Source organism: Geotrypetes seraphini, chromosome 5 (genome assembly GCF_902459505.1).
Source record: "Geotrypetes seraphini chromosome 5, aGeoSer1.1, whole genome shotgun sequence".
Taxonomy (NCBI): domain Eukaryota; kingdom Metazoa; phylum Chordata; class Amphibia; order Gymnophiona; family Dermophiidae; genus Geotrypetes; species Geotrypetes seraphini.
In genome coordinates this window covers 201,248,848-201,263,878 of record NC_047088.1, presented here as the reverse complement: position 1 = coordinate 201,263,878, position 15,031 = coordinate 201,248,848, and the positions used below count along the sequence as shown (strand labels likewise).

At 43.6% G+C, this 15,031-nt stretch overlaps 1 protein-coding gene across 3 annotated transcripts in view; it reads left to right on the top strand.

Moving 5' to 3' along the window:
• Positions 1-15,031, top strand: part of DYNC1I2 (dynein cytoplasmic 1 intermediate chain 2) — a 209,018-nt gene that overhangs the window by 61,259 nt on the left and 132,728 nt on the right. The gene's annotated exons all lie outside the window — the stretch shown is intronic.

The following is a 15,031-nucleotide window of genomic DNA, read 5'->3' as shown; positions in this document are numbered from 1 at the left end:
TATTGTTCTATTTCATGATCTAGAGAGGCAGGATCAGCTTGATAAAGATCAGTATAAAACTGCAAAAAAGCATTTCCCATATCTGCCATGGAAGTACAATAAATACCAGCAGAGTCAAAAACTCCCAAAATATCATTCCTGGTAGCCTGTGTTTTGAGGCGATGAGCTAAGAGTTTACTACTACGATCATTAAACTCAAAATATTCCTGGCGGGTCTGCCGCAAGGCCACTTCAATACTAGCTAGCTCAAGAGTTTTCAATTCCAAACGCAATTTAGTCAATTGAGCAGACTCTTGCTCCGTTCGGCACTGCCCTTTTACTAGCCTTTCCAAATCAGAAAGTTCCCGCCATTTTGCCAATTCAGCTTTAACCTTCTCCTTAACAAAAGCCTGCAGGGCAATCACCTTCCCCCTAAGCACTGCTTTCAGCGCTTCCCACAATAAGATAGGATGAATATCATCTATATCATTAATCTCCAAATAATCTTTAATAGTAATAGTTAACTGCCTTACAGAAGAAGGGTCCGCTAGGATGACGCAGAAGAAACAAAATATCATCAGCATAAAGCAAAATCTTATTGCTGGGCACCCACTTGAATCCTCTCCTGATGACGAACCCGACTCGCCAGCGGTTCCATGGACAACGCAAAAATCAAACCTCCATTGAGAGGCTATACGAGGCGGTCTAAAGCAGCATGATCCGCTAAAGTAGTAGTGTGAATCTCACAAGATTGAACAGCCCGATTTAAAGCCCCATCCCCCAACCAATAGTCAATACGGGAATCTACATTATGCACTACAGAATGATAAGTATATTCTCACTCCCCAGGATGATGAACCCTCCAAATATCCAATAGCTCCCAATGGGATACACTTCCCCCTCCGTATTCGCGGTTTGCGTATCTACGGATTCGATTATTCGTGGTTTTAAAACAAAAAATGCATTTTCATTTTTCAGGCTATTTTAAGCCCTGTGAGCCCCCCCCTTAAGCCTTACCTGGTGGTCTAATGGGTTTTCGGGGCAGAAGCGATCTTCCCACGCTCCTGCCCGGTGTAGATCGCTCACAGGAAATGGCTGAATTGAGCTCCCGTCATAGTTTTGAGAGATGACGGGAGCTCAAGGCAGCTATTTCCTGCAAGTGATCTGCACGGGGCAGGAGCGTGGGAAGATTGCTTCTGCCCCGAAAATCCGCTAGACCACCAGGTAAGGCTTAAAGGGGGGGGGGGGGGGCTCACAGGGCTTAAAATAGCTGAGGGAAGCAGGGGTTAGGAACAGAATCGGCCCAAATATTATTCGCGTTTTTTTTATATTCACGGGCTGGCTCTGCCCCTAACCACCGTGAATACGGAGGGGGAAGTGTAATAACATCTACAAGCCCTTATGATCTGTGGCCACAGAAGATCCCCTAGAGCAGTGGTTCTTAACCTGGGTTCGACCGGTGAGTCAGTCTCGCGGGTTCTGCGGAGGTCAAAACACACCTCCGACTCATATAGCGCTTCGGTCACGTTCAATCATCTATCAGTTATTCAGTGATTTTGATCAAGACTGATCGTGTACTCGGTTTCTTGATCTATCAATCTGTAACTAACGCCTTATATACATCAATCAATTCCTAATCAAAATTTGTGATTTAACTGATAGATGATTGAACGTGACCGAAGCGCTTATGATTCGTGATGATACGCTCCGCTTGTCCATAATTGGCTGCAGGTGATCACGCAACATCGCTTGGCCTATCTGTGCTGCAGGGGATTTAATGCGCACAGTAGTCAAATTGTAACTGTTGTGATGGTACGTCGTGTGATACCTATCTTAATATTTTAATCCCTTACTAACTATGTCGAGCAAAATACGAAAGTGGTCGGACGAATCTGTACAATATGGATTCACATGTATAACGGAACGTGATGGGAGTCAGCGTCCTAATTGCATGATTTGCAATGCCAAGTTGAGTAATTCTAGTCTAGCTCTGACAAAACTAAGGGAACACTTCCTTAAGCTGCATGGAGATGGAAAATACAAGAACACAACGCTCGCTGAATTCAAGGTGAAGAGAGCAAGATTCGATGAAAAGGCTACTCTGCCTGTTCTCGGCTTTGTACCCATCAACAAACCGATCCTCACAGCATCGTACGAAGTTGCTTACCTGATCGCAAAGCAGGGCAAACCACACACCATTGGTGAAACACTCATAAAACCAGCTGTGTTGAAGATGGCGAATATCATGCTGGGAAAAGCGGCTGAAGTTCAGTTATCTGAAATTCCTCTTTCAAATGACATCATCAGCAACAGAATAGAGGACATGAGCAAAAAGACATCTTGGCTCAAGTAGTTGCAGATCTGATTTCAAGCCCGGCAAAATTCAGCCTTCAACTCGACGAGACCACAGACGTTTCCAATCTAAGCCAGCTTGCAGTATTCGTGCGCTATGTGAAAGACGACGTGATAAAGGAAGATTTTTTATTTTGTAAGCCTCTTACAACAACAACTAAGGCAACTGATGTGAAGAAACTTGTGGATGACTTCTTCAAAGACAACAATCTTTCGTGGGATATGGTTTCTGCAGTTTGTTTGGACTGAGCTCCAGCCATGCTCGGAAGAAAGTCCGGTTTTGGTGTGCTAGTGAATGCCGATGCACCACACATCATTGTTACACATTGCGTTCTGCACAGGCATGCGTTGGCAACAAAAACCTTGCCTCCAAAACTGGCAGAAGTTTTAAAAATTGTTGTGGAATGCGTGAACTATGTGCGAAATAATGCTCTGAAGCACCGCATCTTCAAGGAGCTGTGTAAAGAAATGGGATCTGAATTCGAGGTACTTCTGTACCATTCTAACATTTGGTGATTATCCCGGGGACAGGTACTGAATCGTGTTTTTGCCATGCGTGTGGAATTAGCTCTGTTTTTGCAAGAGCAGCAACATTGTCATGCAGATTGCTTCAAAAATTCTGAGTTCATTCTCATTTTAGCGTACATGGCTGATATCTTTGCAGCTCTCAATCATCTCAATAAGCAGATGCAGGGTGGTGGAGTCAACATCATCGAAGCGTAAGAAAACCTGAAAGCTTTTCAAAAAAAGCTACCATTATGGAAACGACGAACAGAAAACGATAACTTCGCAAACTTTCCCCTGCTAGACAACTGTGTAAGTAAGATCGAAGATGTATCTGGAATCGGAGACATTTCTGTACCCGCGGAACTGAAGCAAACTATTGCCACGCACTTAGATGAGCTTGCAAAGTCTCTCGACGGATACTTCCCTACAAGAGAGTCATATCCAGCATGGGTGAGACAGCCGTTCACGTTTAGTGTTGAGACAACAGATGTCAATGATGAATACCTCGATGAAATCATTGAAATTCAGCAGAGCTAGGTTCAACAGCAACTCTTCAGAACAACAACGCTCTCAACATTTTGGTGTCAACAATTGGTAACGTACCCTGTTATTGCTAAGAAAGCTCTGGAAATTTTCATACCGTTTGTTACAACATATCTTTGCGAGCAATCCTTTTCGAGGATGCTGGACATAAAAACGAAGAAAAGGAACAGACTTTGTTGCGAAAATGACATGAGAGTGGCACTTGCCAAGGTAAAGCCGCGCATTTCTGAACTGGTCTCTGAGAGGCAACAGCAGAAGTCACACTGATTTGCAGTAAATTTCATTATTATGTTATTATTATTCGAAATATAGGAGAACTTTTTTGTTTTCAAAATTGATATAATTTTTTCCCTCACTGTATACCTATGTTTTGAATTTGTAAAAATCATATTTTATTTTTCCAATAAAAAAGGGTTCGGTGAACACGCATATGAAACTGGTGGGGTTCATTACCTCCAACAAGGTTAAGAACCACTGCCCTAGAGGAACTATCCAAATGGGGATCTAACACTAAATTGCAATTTCCTCCTAGCAACAACAAGCCCTCTATACATGGCCTAAGAATGTCATCAAGCCGCAAAAAAAAGTCCCCCTGTCCCATATTGAGAGCATATAAATTACAAAGGGTATACAGCTGACCAGCAATAGAAACACACAGCAAAAGATAGCGCCCATCTAAATCTCAAATCTCTTTGAGCACCTGGACCTGCAAACTATAATGAAAAAGTATAGCTACCCCTCTAGTTTTTTTAATCTTGTTGATTAGAAGCAAAATAAAGGCCGGAAAAACCCGGAGGGCGTAACACATGCTCATATCTAGACAGCAGGTGGGTCTCTTGCAAAAATACAATGTGAGCTTTATGCTGCGCCAGCTCCCGATAAAGGAGGTGGCGCTTCATTGGAACATTAAGTCCCCTAACATTAAGAGACAAAAATATTAAATCACCTATACTTACAGCAGCAAAACATCCACACACCCAACAAGCACACCACATAGCCATCCCACACCAACCTTTCCCCTCTCAACCCCCCAATCCCCACAACAAACCCCCTATCACCCACCTACTCCTCCCACCCCCTCTCACCCAAAACCCCCCAGAACACCAACCCCCTCCCTCCAAAACCACAACCCATGTAGTAAGCTCTGCCATCCCATCGCTTACTACAACCACAACAGAAGGAAGGTGCCCTTACCACATACCCACCTGCAGAATTACCAAATGCCCCCAAAAACAAAGTCTCCAACAGGGAGAGCCCCAGAATAAACACAGTCGAGGAATCCTAAACACATCCGAGTCTCGAATAGTCAATCCAAAATCCAAAAATCAAGTGCCAGGGTCACCAGCCACCTCCTGCTCCACAGATTGTCATTTCAAATGGCCACCATCTCGCCTAACCCGTTGCCAATGGGGTCATGATGGAAGAGATAGGCGTGCACGGGCATCCAGCTGCGGAACAGAAGATCCAGAAGAAATGTCACCAAATTAAACATCAGGAAAAAACTCAGAAGCATCCTCCAAAGTTTTTACAGATCGCAAAGCACCATTCAAATAAAACAGCAAAGCAAAGGGATGGCGCCAACGATACCGTATCTTCTTCTCATTAAGATAGCGCAGCAATGGTCTCAGATCTTCCCGTCTGCGCAATGTAGCAGCAGAAAGATCCTGATATATCTCTATATCATAGGTATCCCATTTAAGCTCAGATAGAGACCCCGTGCCGTTTGATAAAGCAATTCCTTCACTTTAAAATCTTTAAAACACACAATGTCTTGTGGTTTATTGCCCCTGGAGGCCAAAGCTCTATGTGCTCGCTCAATAAGAATAGAATCAGGAACTTCCACAGTTGTCTGTTTCCTCAAAATCATTTCTGCAATTTGGCGGACCACCAGTTCACAATCCTTATAATCTTGTACTTTAGGGAGCCCCCTGATACAAAGATTCGCTCTTCGACTGCGATTTTCCAAATCTTCTAATTTATCCATAACACTCAACTGCTGTACCTGAAGTTTTTTACAGCGTGACTCAAGGCGGCTCATAGTCTCATGCTGCTCATCCACATGAGTTTCCAGATCGGCAACACGGGTACCAAGCGCCAGTAATTCCCCTCGCAAGTATGCTGCAAGGGTAGCAAACTACCCCCGCAGTTCCTTCAGGTCGCGGCTAAGATCCGCAAACATGGCCCGTACCTCACACAACGGGTCCGCTGTCTCCTGCTGAAGAGGAGAAGCCGCCTCTGCCACCGGCGATATCCAAAGTGGGGGCGTGGCTTCAAGTGGAGGAGAAGACACCGTTTGCGATGCAGGCCCCACCGAGCCGAAAGCATAATCGCGCAGCATTTTGCGCGGTTGAGAAGCCATCGCACTGAGAGACTCCAAAGTGCTATCCCCCACCACTGAGCAGCACGGGGCTAGAAAGCAATTTAAAAGAAGGGCATGCGGAGCTGATGATTTAAGTGTCCATCTTAGACGATGATGTCACTTCCTCCCATCCTGTTTCACTTTAATCCGAAGTTTGAGCCAGGAAGAGGCCCTGAAGCGTTTGCTAGATGGGAGCGATTGGGGTTGCTCTGTGTGGGACAATATTGTGATGTAGAGCGAGGGATAGTTAGGCCCTTTGAAGAATTGAGAGCTTAATATAGCTTGTCACCCTGGGATGCCTTCCCTTATCTACTGGTCTTCACGGAGCATCTCCAAGTTCTTCTAACAGCACTGGAGCCTCTTGGCCTTCTGACATGGCATCAGCATTCTTGGAACCCATCTTGCACTAACCTTGGACATGCCCAACTATTCATGAATTATTTTCCAAACTGTACCTGCCGAGATGCCCATTTCTTCAGCTATTCGGGAAACCTTAATCTGTCTGACAAAATTAAATCCTTGACTTTCTTGCACATTTCTTGGAAGTTGCTTCCAAGTCAGTGTGAGTCAATGGACTCTACCCCACTTAACGGCTCCAAAAGTTTACTTTTTAAGGATGATGGGGCAGACTCCCCATAAACTGCAGTCATGCATTCATTGATCTCCTTTGAATTTTTTCCTTCTTTTGTGAGAAAGTTTATCACTGAACAGTGCTCCAAATCTAACAGTTTTACTTGATTTGCACAAGGACTCTACAGACATTCTATCTCTTGGAATGTTAGTCTTGCACTGAGCCGCAACTACACATGAGTAACCTTGACACATATCGCAACATGCATAGACTTGTTTCAATATGCTTACTACTTTCATACTCAGGTAGATAAATTATTGAATGCCCCTCATAGGTAAGGGGAATGCCCCCAGATATTTTCTCTTTTGTTGCCTGGGTTTTGCTCTAGTACAAGTTTTTTTTTAACTTTTGATAATATATTTTTATTAAGATTTTTCAAAATTGAACAACTGAAAAGAAGCAAATTCACAACACAGCAAACCAAACAGCTAATCACCAAGTATCTGCACAAAAAAACCCCATAATGTGAATTTACCACCATCTAATCCCCTCCAAACCCAACCCCAAAACCCCAGAACGCTCAAACTGACTGTTTCCAAGTTAGGTAAGCATCCCAAACTGTATGATAAAAAGGCATAGTGTGACGACGAGTAGCCGTCAACTTGGACATCAACTGCAAATAGTCCAAGCGGGTACAGATGTGTCTCAGAGCTGGCAAATACTTCTTCTTCCAACAAGCAGCCTGCTCAATACGGGCTGCTGAGAACAAAAAAAATAGCAAATCTGTGTTCCGATTTCATAAAACCCGGAACAGGGACGTTCAGCAAACAACAAGCCATCAGAAGTGGGCAATGTTTACGCAGTATAGTAACCAAAAGCTTACCAACCTCCTGCCAATATAACACCACAGCAGGACAACACCACCACACATGACTAAAATTACCCTTCTGCCCACAGCCACGCCAACAAAGCGCAGAACCAGACTTATAAATCTGATACAATTTAACGGGAGTATAGTACCAACAATAATAGATTTTATAGCTATTTTCTATGAAAGCAGAGGACACGGAAGTAGTAAACAAACACTTATATAGATATTGCCAGGATCTCGGAGGCAGGGACTCCCCAAAATCGATCTCTCACGAACGTTTATAGGGATCATCCAAGGGGAACCGCACCAACAGGGCCTGGTATAATCGAGAAATTCCTCCCTGCCCTGTGCCCATGCGAAGAGCCCTTTCCAACTTGGTCTCACTCAAACAATGATCCCAAAAAGCATGTTTAAGAAGAAAGGAGCACAGTTGTGTATAGAAAAAAGAGTCAACAGCCAAAAGCCCAAATTCCTCTTCTAAATGATCAAAAGAACACATATGAGTCTCCAATCACACCTGCCCCAGAGTACGAAGGCCCGCATGAGTCCAAAGCTTGCGAAATGGTTCCGCACTACCTGGGGAAAACCCTGGAGTCAAGCATATAGGAGTCTGATGAAAAAATAGCTGCTCTGGGAACAATTGTCACCGGACCTGATACCAAGTCCGTAAAGTGCTGTGCTAATATGGATTAGGATCAGAAATACAGCCCCGTAAAATACCTATGGGGGCCCAAGGCAATTTCCATAAGGAAATAGTAGGTAAACAATACTGAACAATTCGAATCCAAGGGCAGTCCAAATAAGAACACCAGGTGGCAATTTCCTAAAACCGTGCAGCCTGATAATACCCCAAAAAATATGGGACCCCCATCCCACCGGAAAATTTATACTGATAAAGAACAGTCCGCCGTACCCTCGGAGGACGTTTATTCCAAATAAAGGCAAAAACCTTTCCATTAAAGAAGCAGAAAAAAGAATCTGGCAAACAAATCGGGAGAGCCATAAACAAATACAGCAACCATGGCAAAAGCATCATCTTGACCGCTGCTATCCGACCTGTCCAACTCAAAGTATGCTCCTCCCAACCATCCAAATCTTTTTAAAAAGAGTACTTAAAAGCTCCGGAAAATTAGCTGCAAACAGCTGAGAGGTATGAACTGTAAGCCGCACTCCTAGATATTTGAGTGAAGAAGTAACCCAACGATAAGGAAAATCACGGCGGAGCATCAGAACCGTGTCCGAAGGAACATTAATATCGAGAATCTCAGACTTAACCATATTGACTGTAAAACCCGACATTTGACTATACATTTAGAGACAGTGGGATACCTCCCGTAAAGATACCTCAGGACTCTGGAAAAACAACAGCACATCGTCCGCATAAAGTAACAATTTGTATTCACGAGGACCCATAGATATACCCCAGATGCTACCATGATCTCGGATAGCACAGGCCAGAGGTTCAATAGAGAGAGCAAATAATAAAGGGGATAGGGCACATCCCTGACGAGTCCCCCTGTGTAATTCCAACGGCGCCAAATAAGTCCCATTTACTTTCAGACGTGCTAAGGGGGAAAGATATAAAGCTTGAATCCAATGTAAAAACCGACCCTGAACTAGTACAAGTTTTTATAATATTTTGCAAAATAGGGGGAGAGGTCTGTAAAATCATGAGCAGAGTGGAGTAAGTAATTATCCTAGGATAAACAGGCAGTAGGTTCTCACATGTGGATAACGTCATCCACGGATCCCAGTATGGACAGTAAAAAGTGTACTGTCATATTAAACTTTTTGCAAGTCTTGAGACTGCCCATACTGCGCATACACCAGTGCCTTCCTGCCCAACATTGGCTTGCAGGACCATGAATTCTCAGTTTTTCACAGAGCTGAGAAGCTGTGTTCTTTTGGAGTTTTCCAAAAGCGTGTCAAACTGGTTGGTTTTTTTTGTGTGCCTTCCCAATCTTGTTTTCTTCAGTATTTTCATTTATTTTTCTTGTAAACATTTTAAATTTTTCCACCTTTAATTTTTTTGGACTTTTGGGCGACTCAAAGCCTGTTTGCAGGTCGGGAGCATCGACCCTTTTTCGGGTTTAAATTTACTTGAACTCCTCAGACCATTGCGTTCTTCAGTCTCGCATCAGCAGTCTTTCTCTCCAGCTCAAAGCCTTCTAGAGGCTTTAGGTGGTGCAACCAGTGCAACACAACCTTCTTGGTCACTGATCTGGGAAAGAAAAGAGAGGTACTGTTGTATTTCAACCTGCTGGATGCTGACTGGAAAATTCCATCTGTGGAATCAAAAAGAAGTAGAGAGATAGTGGATGCCCTTCAAGGTTTTCAAGGTTTATTAAATATTTGATGAATTGCTATATCTTTATACAAAGCGATGTACATAATAATAAAAGAAGCTCTGCTCAGACAAATGGTGACAGAGCCGATGAAGGAAAAAGTGATACTGGATCTAGTGCTCACAAATGGAGAAAGTGTCTCTAATGTCCTAGTGGGGGAGCCCACCTGGGAAATAGCAATCATCATATGGTTTGGTTTGATATAACAGCCAAAGTGGAGGATGGCCACACAAACCTCAAAGTCCTAGATTTCAAACGCACAGACTTCAGTAGCATGGGGGAGTACCTGAAGAAAGAGTTGATTGGATGTGAAAGCATAAGAGCTATTGACCTTTATGCTAGGAAAATAAATAAAAATAAGAGAAAAAGGAAACCTATGTGGTTCTCTAAACTAGTGGCGGAAAAAATAAAGGCAAAAGAATTAGCATTCGTGAAATATAAAAAAACTCAAGAAGAGGAGTACAGAGATATGGCTGGCGAAAGCGGAAGAGCAATTGGTTAGATTTGTAAAAAAGGGAGAAAATTTTTTTTTCTGATATATTAGTGAAAGGAGGAAGAGAAAAAATGGAATTATGAGACAGAAAGAAGGTCCTGCCTCTGATGTCAGAGGAGGGGCGTGACCACGGCAGAGGGAAGACAGCTCCAAAGGCCTAAGGCAACCTGCAATGATAGCTAAAGTACCGGTGATCCTCTCTGCAGGCTGCTCCCTGCTGGAATCGGGTAAATGGAGGCGTGGGAGGTCAGGGAGGAACACACAGGTCTTCCGAGGGGGACAGTCCTTGGGGGTGGGGGAGGTGCAGTTCTTCAAGGGGGGGGAGGACAGGCCTTCAGGGATGGGGTGCAGATCTTCAGGGGTAGTGGTATAGGCCTTCATGGGGGATAGGCAGGCCTTCAGGGGGACACAGACCTTCAGGGGGGAACAGACCTTCAGGGGAGAGGGCCCTGGTGTGGAAGTACACAGAGGGAGGGAGGGAAGGGAGGTTCAAAGAGACGTGCATATGCCGGACTTGGGGGGGGGAGGAATAATGGGTCTAAAAACAGAGGAGAGAGAGAGAGATGGTGGACAATGGGATTTAGGGATGAAAGGAACAGAAAGGGAGAGATGGTGGACCCTGGGGTGGTGGGGAAGGAGGGAGAGATGCTAGATGAAAGGGTAGTTGAGAAAAGGTGGATCTGTGGATGGGGACGAAAAAAAGGAAAGATGCCAGACCTCCAGGGGAGGGAAGGGAAACAGAAGGGGAAGACAGAGATAGAAGATTGATGGTTAGCATGGAGAAAGAAGAAAGGAGACCCTGGCAAGCAAGTTATCAGAAGTCAACCAGAGCCTGGGACCAACAAGATTTGAATAATGACCAGATGACAAAAGGTAGAAAAAAAAATTTTATTTTATGTTTTGTGATTACAATATGTCAGATTTGCCAGAGCTGGTGTTAGACCGCAAGCGTGAGCCATGATTTAGCAGGGAGAGGAAAAGTCTTTTTTGTTTGTTTATTTTGTTTACACCACAGCGCCAGTGTGGTTAGGAGAAGGCAAAGAGGGGTGAAGAGGCTATAAAAGGTGTGAAGAGGCTATAGAATAAACCCACCAGGATGTTTAAAAAAAACAAACCACCCAATTGGGCAGGAAAATCTAATCGAAAAATTGATTCAATAGGCTGAATCAAATCAAAATTTTTTTTCCTGAATTGGGCAGCACTAGTATGAACCACTATGTGGAGAGTGATGAGGAAAAAGCAAACATGCTAAACAAATACTTCTGTTCAGTGTTCATGGAAGAAAAACCTGGAGAAGGACCACAATTAGTTAGCAAAGTTTTACTTGAAAATGGAGTGGATACTACACCGTTCATGGAAGAAGGTGTTTATGAACAACTTGAAAACTTGAAGGTGGACGAAGCTATGGGACCGGACAGGATCCATCCCAGGATATTGAGGGAGCTCCGAGAGATTTTGGCAACTCTTAAAGAGTTGTTCAATAATTTTTTAGAGATGGGAGAGGTTGTGTGAGACTGGAGAAGAGCGGATATAGTTGCAGAGAAGAAGTGAGAAATTATAGGTCGGTAAGCCTCACTTCGGTTATTGGAAAAATAATGGAAACATTGCTGAAAGAAAGGATAGTGAAATTCTTAGAAACTAATGGATTACAAGATCCGAGGCAACATGGGTTTACTAAAGGTAAATCATGCCAAACGAATGTGATTGAATTCTTTGATTTGGGTGACCAAATTGATCAAGGACGTGTGCTAGATGTAATTTACTTAGATTTTAGCAAAGCTTTTGACATGGTTCTGCATAGGAGGCTTTTGAATAAACTCCATGGGCTAAAGTTAGGGCCCAAAGTGGTGAACTGGATTAGAAACTGGTTGATGGACAGATGTAGTTAATGGAATTCACTCGGAGGAGGGAAAGGTGGATAGTGGAGTGCCTCATGGATCAGTACTGGGACCGATTCTGTTCAATATGTTTGTGAGTGACATTGCTGAAGGCTTAGAAGGTAAGGTTAGTCTTTTTGCAGATAATACCAAGATTTATAATGAAGTGGACGCCCCGGAGGGAGTGGAAAACATGAAGAAGGATCTGCAAAAGTTAAAAGATTGGTTAATGTCTGACAACTAAAATTCAATGCAAAGAAGTGCAGAGATGCATTGAGAGGGGGGGGGTAGAAATCTGAGGGAACCATATATGCTGGGAGGCGAGAGGCTGATAAGCACAGAAGGAGAGACGGACCTTGGGATGATTGTGTCTGAGGATCTAAAGGCAATTAAACTGTGTGATAAGGTGATGGCTGTAGTCAGAAGGATGCTAGGATGTATAGAAAGGGGAATAACCAGCAGAAGAAGGGAGGTGTTGATGCCCCTACATAGGTCATTGGTGAGGCCACACTTGAAGTATTGTGTTCAGTTTTGGAGACCATATCTGACAAAGGATATAAAAAGACTTGAAGCGGTCCAGAGGAAGGCGACGAAAATGGTAAGGGGGTTGAATCAAAAGAAGTACGAGAAGACTGGAGCTCTTCTAAATTCTACTCGCTTTCACTCTCTAGACTTATAGCAGGGACTAGATTTATAGCAGGGATAAATCGCTGCTGTAACCAGTCATAACTAGATCCCAAGTAGTAAAAGAGATTTTTTTGCTGGTCAAGCTTCTATGCCTGACCTATAAACTTAACACCCCCTCCCCATCTCTACATTGTTACAGTGATACCAGCCTACCAGAATGATTTTCTTCTGGAAGTCCCATCCTCGCGACTAATTTGACTGGAAACTTACAGAAGATCTCTTCAGTATTGTTGGATCCAAATTCTAGAATGTTCTGCCCATGACTCTTTGTACAATCACCAGCTTTGGATCTTTTAAAAAGGAGCTTAAAACCATTCTATTGTTGCGTGCCTATGGGGTTTCCCCAAGGTTATCCTCCTGCTAACCATCTTGGACTGATTCCTGCACTTTAAATTTCACTGGCTGTCTATTGTCTCTTATCTCAAATTAATGCTGTGTGTGTCCATTGTAATCCGCCTAGAACTTTGAATAGTGCGGAATAGAAATGTAATAAATAAATTCCATATCACCTATTTGCTCCATTTATCTGTTTTGATTAGATTGTAAGCTCTTGATAAGAAGTAGTAGTAAGATACTGCGTCCTAGCTGCAGTTAACTTTCATGTAGCTTTATAGTACACTCTCTTTGTGTACCAGAGAGATGATAGGAGTACATATCCCTTTTGTCATGTTTATCTGTCATAATTAGATTGTAAGCTATTTTGAGCAGGGACCGTCTCTTGCATGTTTAATGTACAGCACTGCATGTGTCTGGTAGCACTATAGAAATGATAAGTAGTAGTAGTAATGGAATCTCACATCTGGTTTATTTCTAAAAAGTAGTCTGAATATGTAGTGTGTACATGCCAGTGCCTTTGGTTTGATGGTGAGGAATGGCTGGATGGAGCTTCAGGCACTTCCTTTCCTAGAAGCAGAATGAACAGATGTTTTGCAGATACATCATATTTAATAGCCTACAGTACAGTGGAATCTTGGTTTACGAGCATAATTCGTTCCAGAAGCATGCTGATAAACCAAAATACTCATATATCAAAGCCAATTTCCCCCATAGGAACTAAGGGAAACTTGCTTGATTCGTTCCCACCCATCCCCACCCCCCCGAGGCCAGCGGCGCTGCTCTACCCCCCAAGAACCGGCATTGCTCCCCCCGCTCATGAAGGCTCCCCCGCATGATCCGCCATCCTCCCCCGCTCGTGTTGCCCCCCATGCGTGATCCACCATCTGCCCCGCTATCCGGCACCCCCACCCCCCCCGCTCGCGTCGCACCCCCCCCACCGTGATCCGGCATCCCTCAGGCACCCACCTACCCAATCACATTCCTTACCCCATTTGGCACCGGCACCAACGCACAGGACGTGCCAGTGCCCGAAGATCTGCCTTCTTCTTTGTGCTGGGCCTTGAGCATTTGCACATGCTCAAGGCCTTTGGGTTCCCGTTCTCTCCGAAATTCTCGGAGATCCAAGAATCTCGGAGAGAATGGGAACCTGAAGGCCTTGAGCATGCGCAGATGCTCAAGGCCCAGCACAAAAAAGAAGGCAGATCTTAGGGCACTGGCATGTCCTGTGCATTGGTGCCGGTGCCAAATGGGGGTAAGGAATGTGATCGGGTGGGTGCCTGGGGGATGCCGGACTGCGACCGGGGGGGGGGGGTGTGCTCATAAATCGAGGCACGCTCGGTTTCCGAGGTGCCGATTTTGCAAATGTTTTGCTCGTCATGCAAAACACTCGCAAACCGGTACACTCGTAAACCGAGGTACCACTGTATATGGTTTGTGCACTAGTGCAGAATCACATGCTTTGAGATATCTTTTATTTTACAAAATGATCTGTAGTTTCTGGTTCTCATCATTGCTTTCTAAAGAGCTTTTCTTATTTATTCTGTACTGAGAATTGAAAGAGATAAGGTTATAACATATTTTACTAATGACTTATCAAAAGAAATGTGGCAGATCAGTTCTGCTCTTATAGCATGCATTTTCTGGAACTTTAAAAAATACTTGTGGAATCTGTTATGCTTGTTGCTAGGATATTGATGTTGCATTGTGAGGTTAGTAGGTTTCCGATGGTGACATTTAGGAGCCCAAGGCTGTGCTTAACCTGTAATTATAGCCATGTCACATCTTGGAAACTTGAGCAGTTCCTTGTCCCAGTGGAAATGCAGATTATTTCCTTTGCAAAAGGTTTATGTGTTGACCTGTTTCCTGTATCAATATGACCATTTCCTGCACATATTTAATGCTTTGGGCAGTTTTCTAATATGTTGCCAACCAAGACTTTTTAATAACATAGTCAAATTGACATTGTTTCAAAGTAGTAATCCTATAATCTAATTATGCAAAATAGTTGTATTAGCTTCTTTGAAAATAATCAGTTGGGTTTGATCTTACTTTAATTTTCACTTCTGGCCAAATATATGTGTGCACATTCTATTTGATATATCCTTTTTATT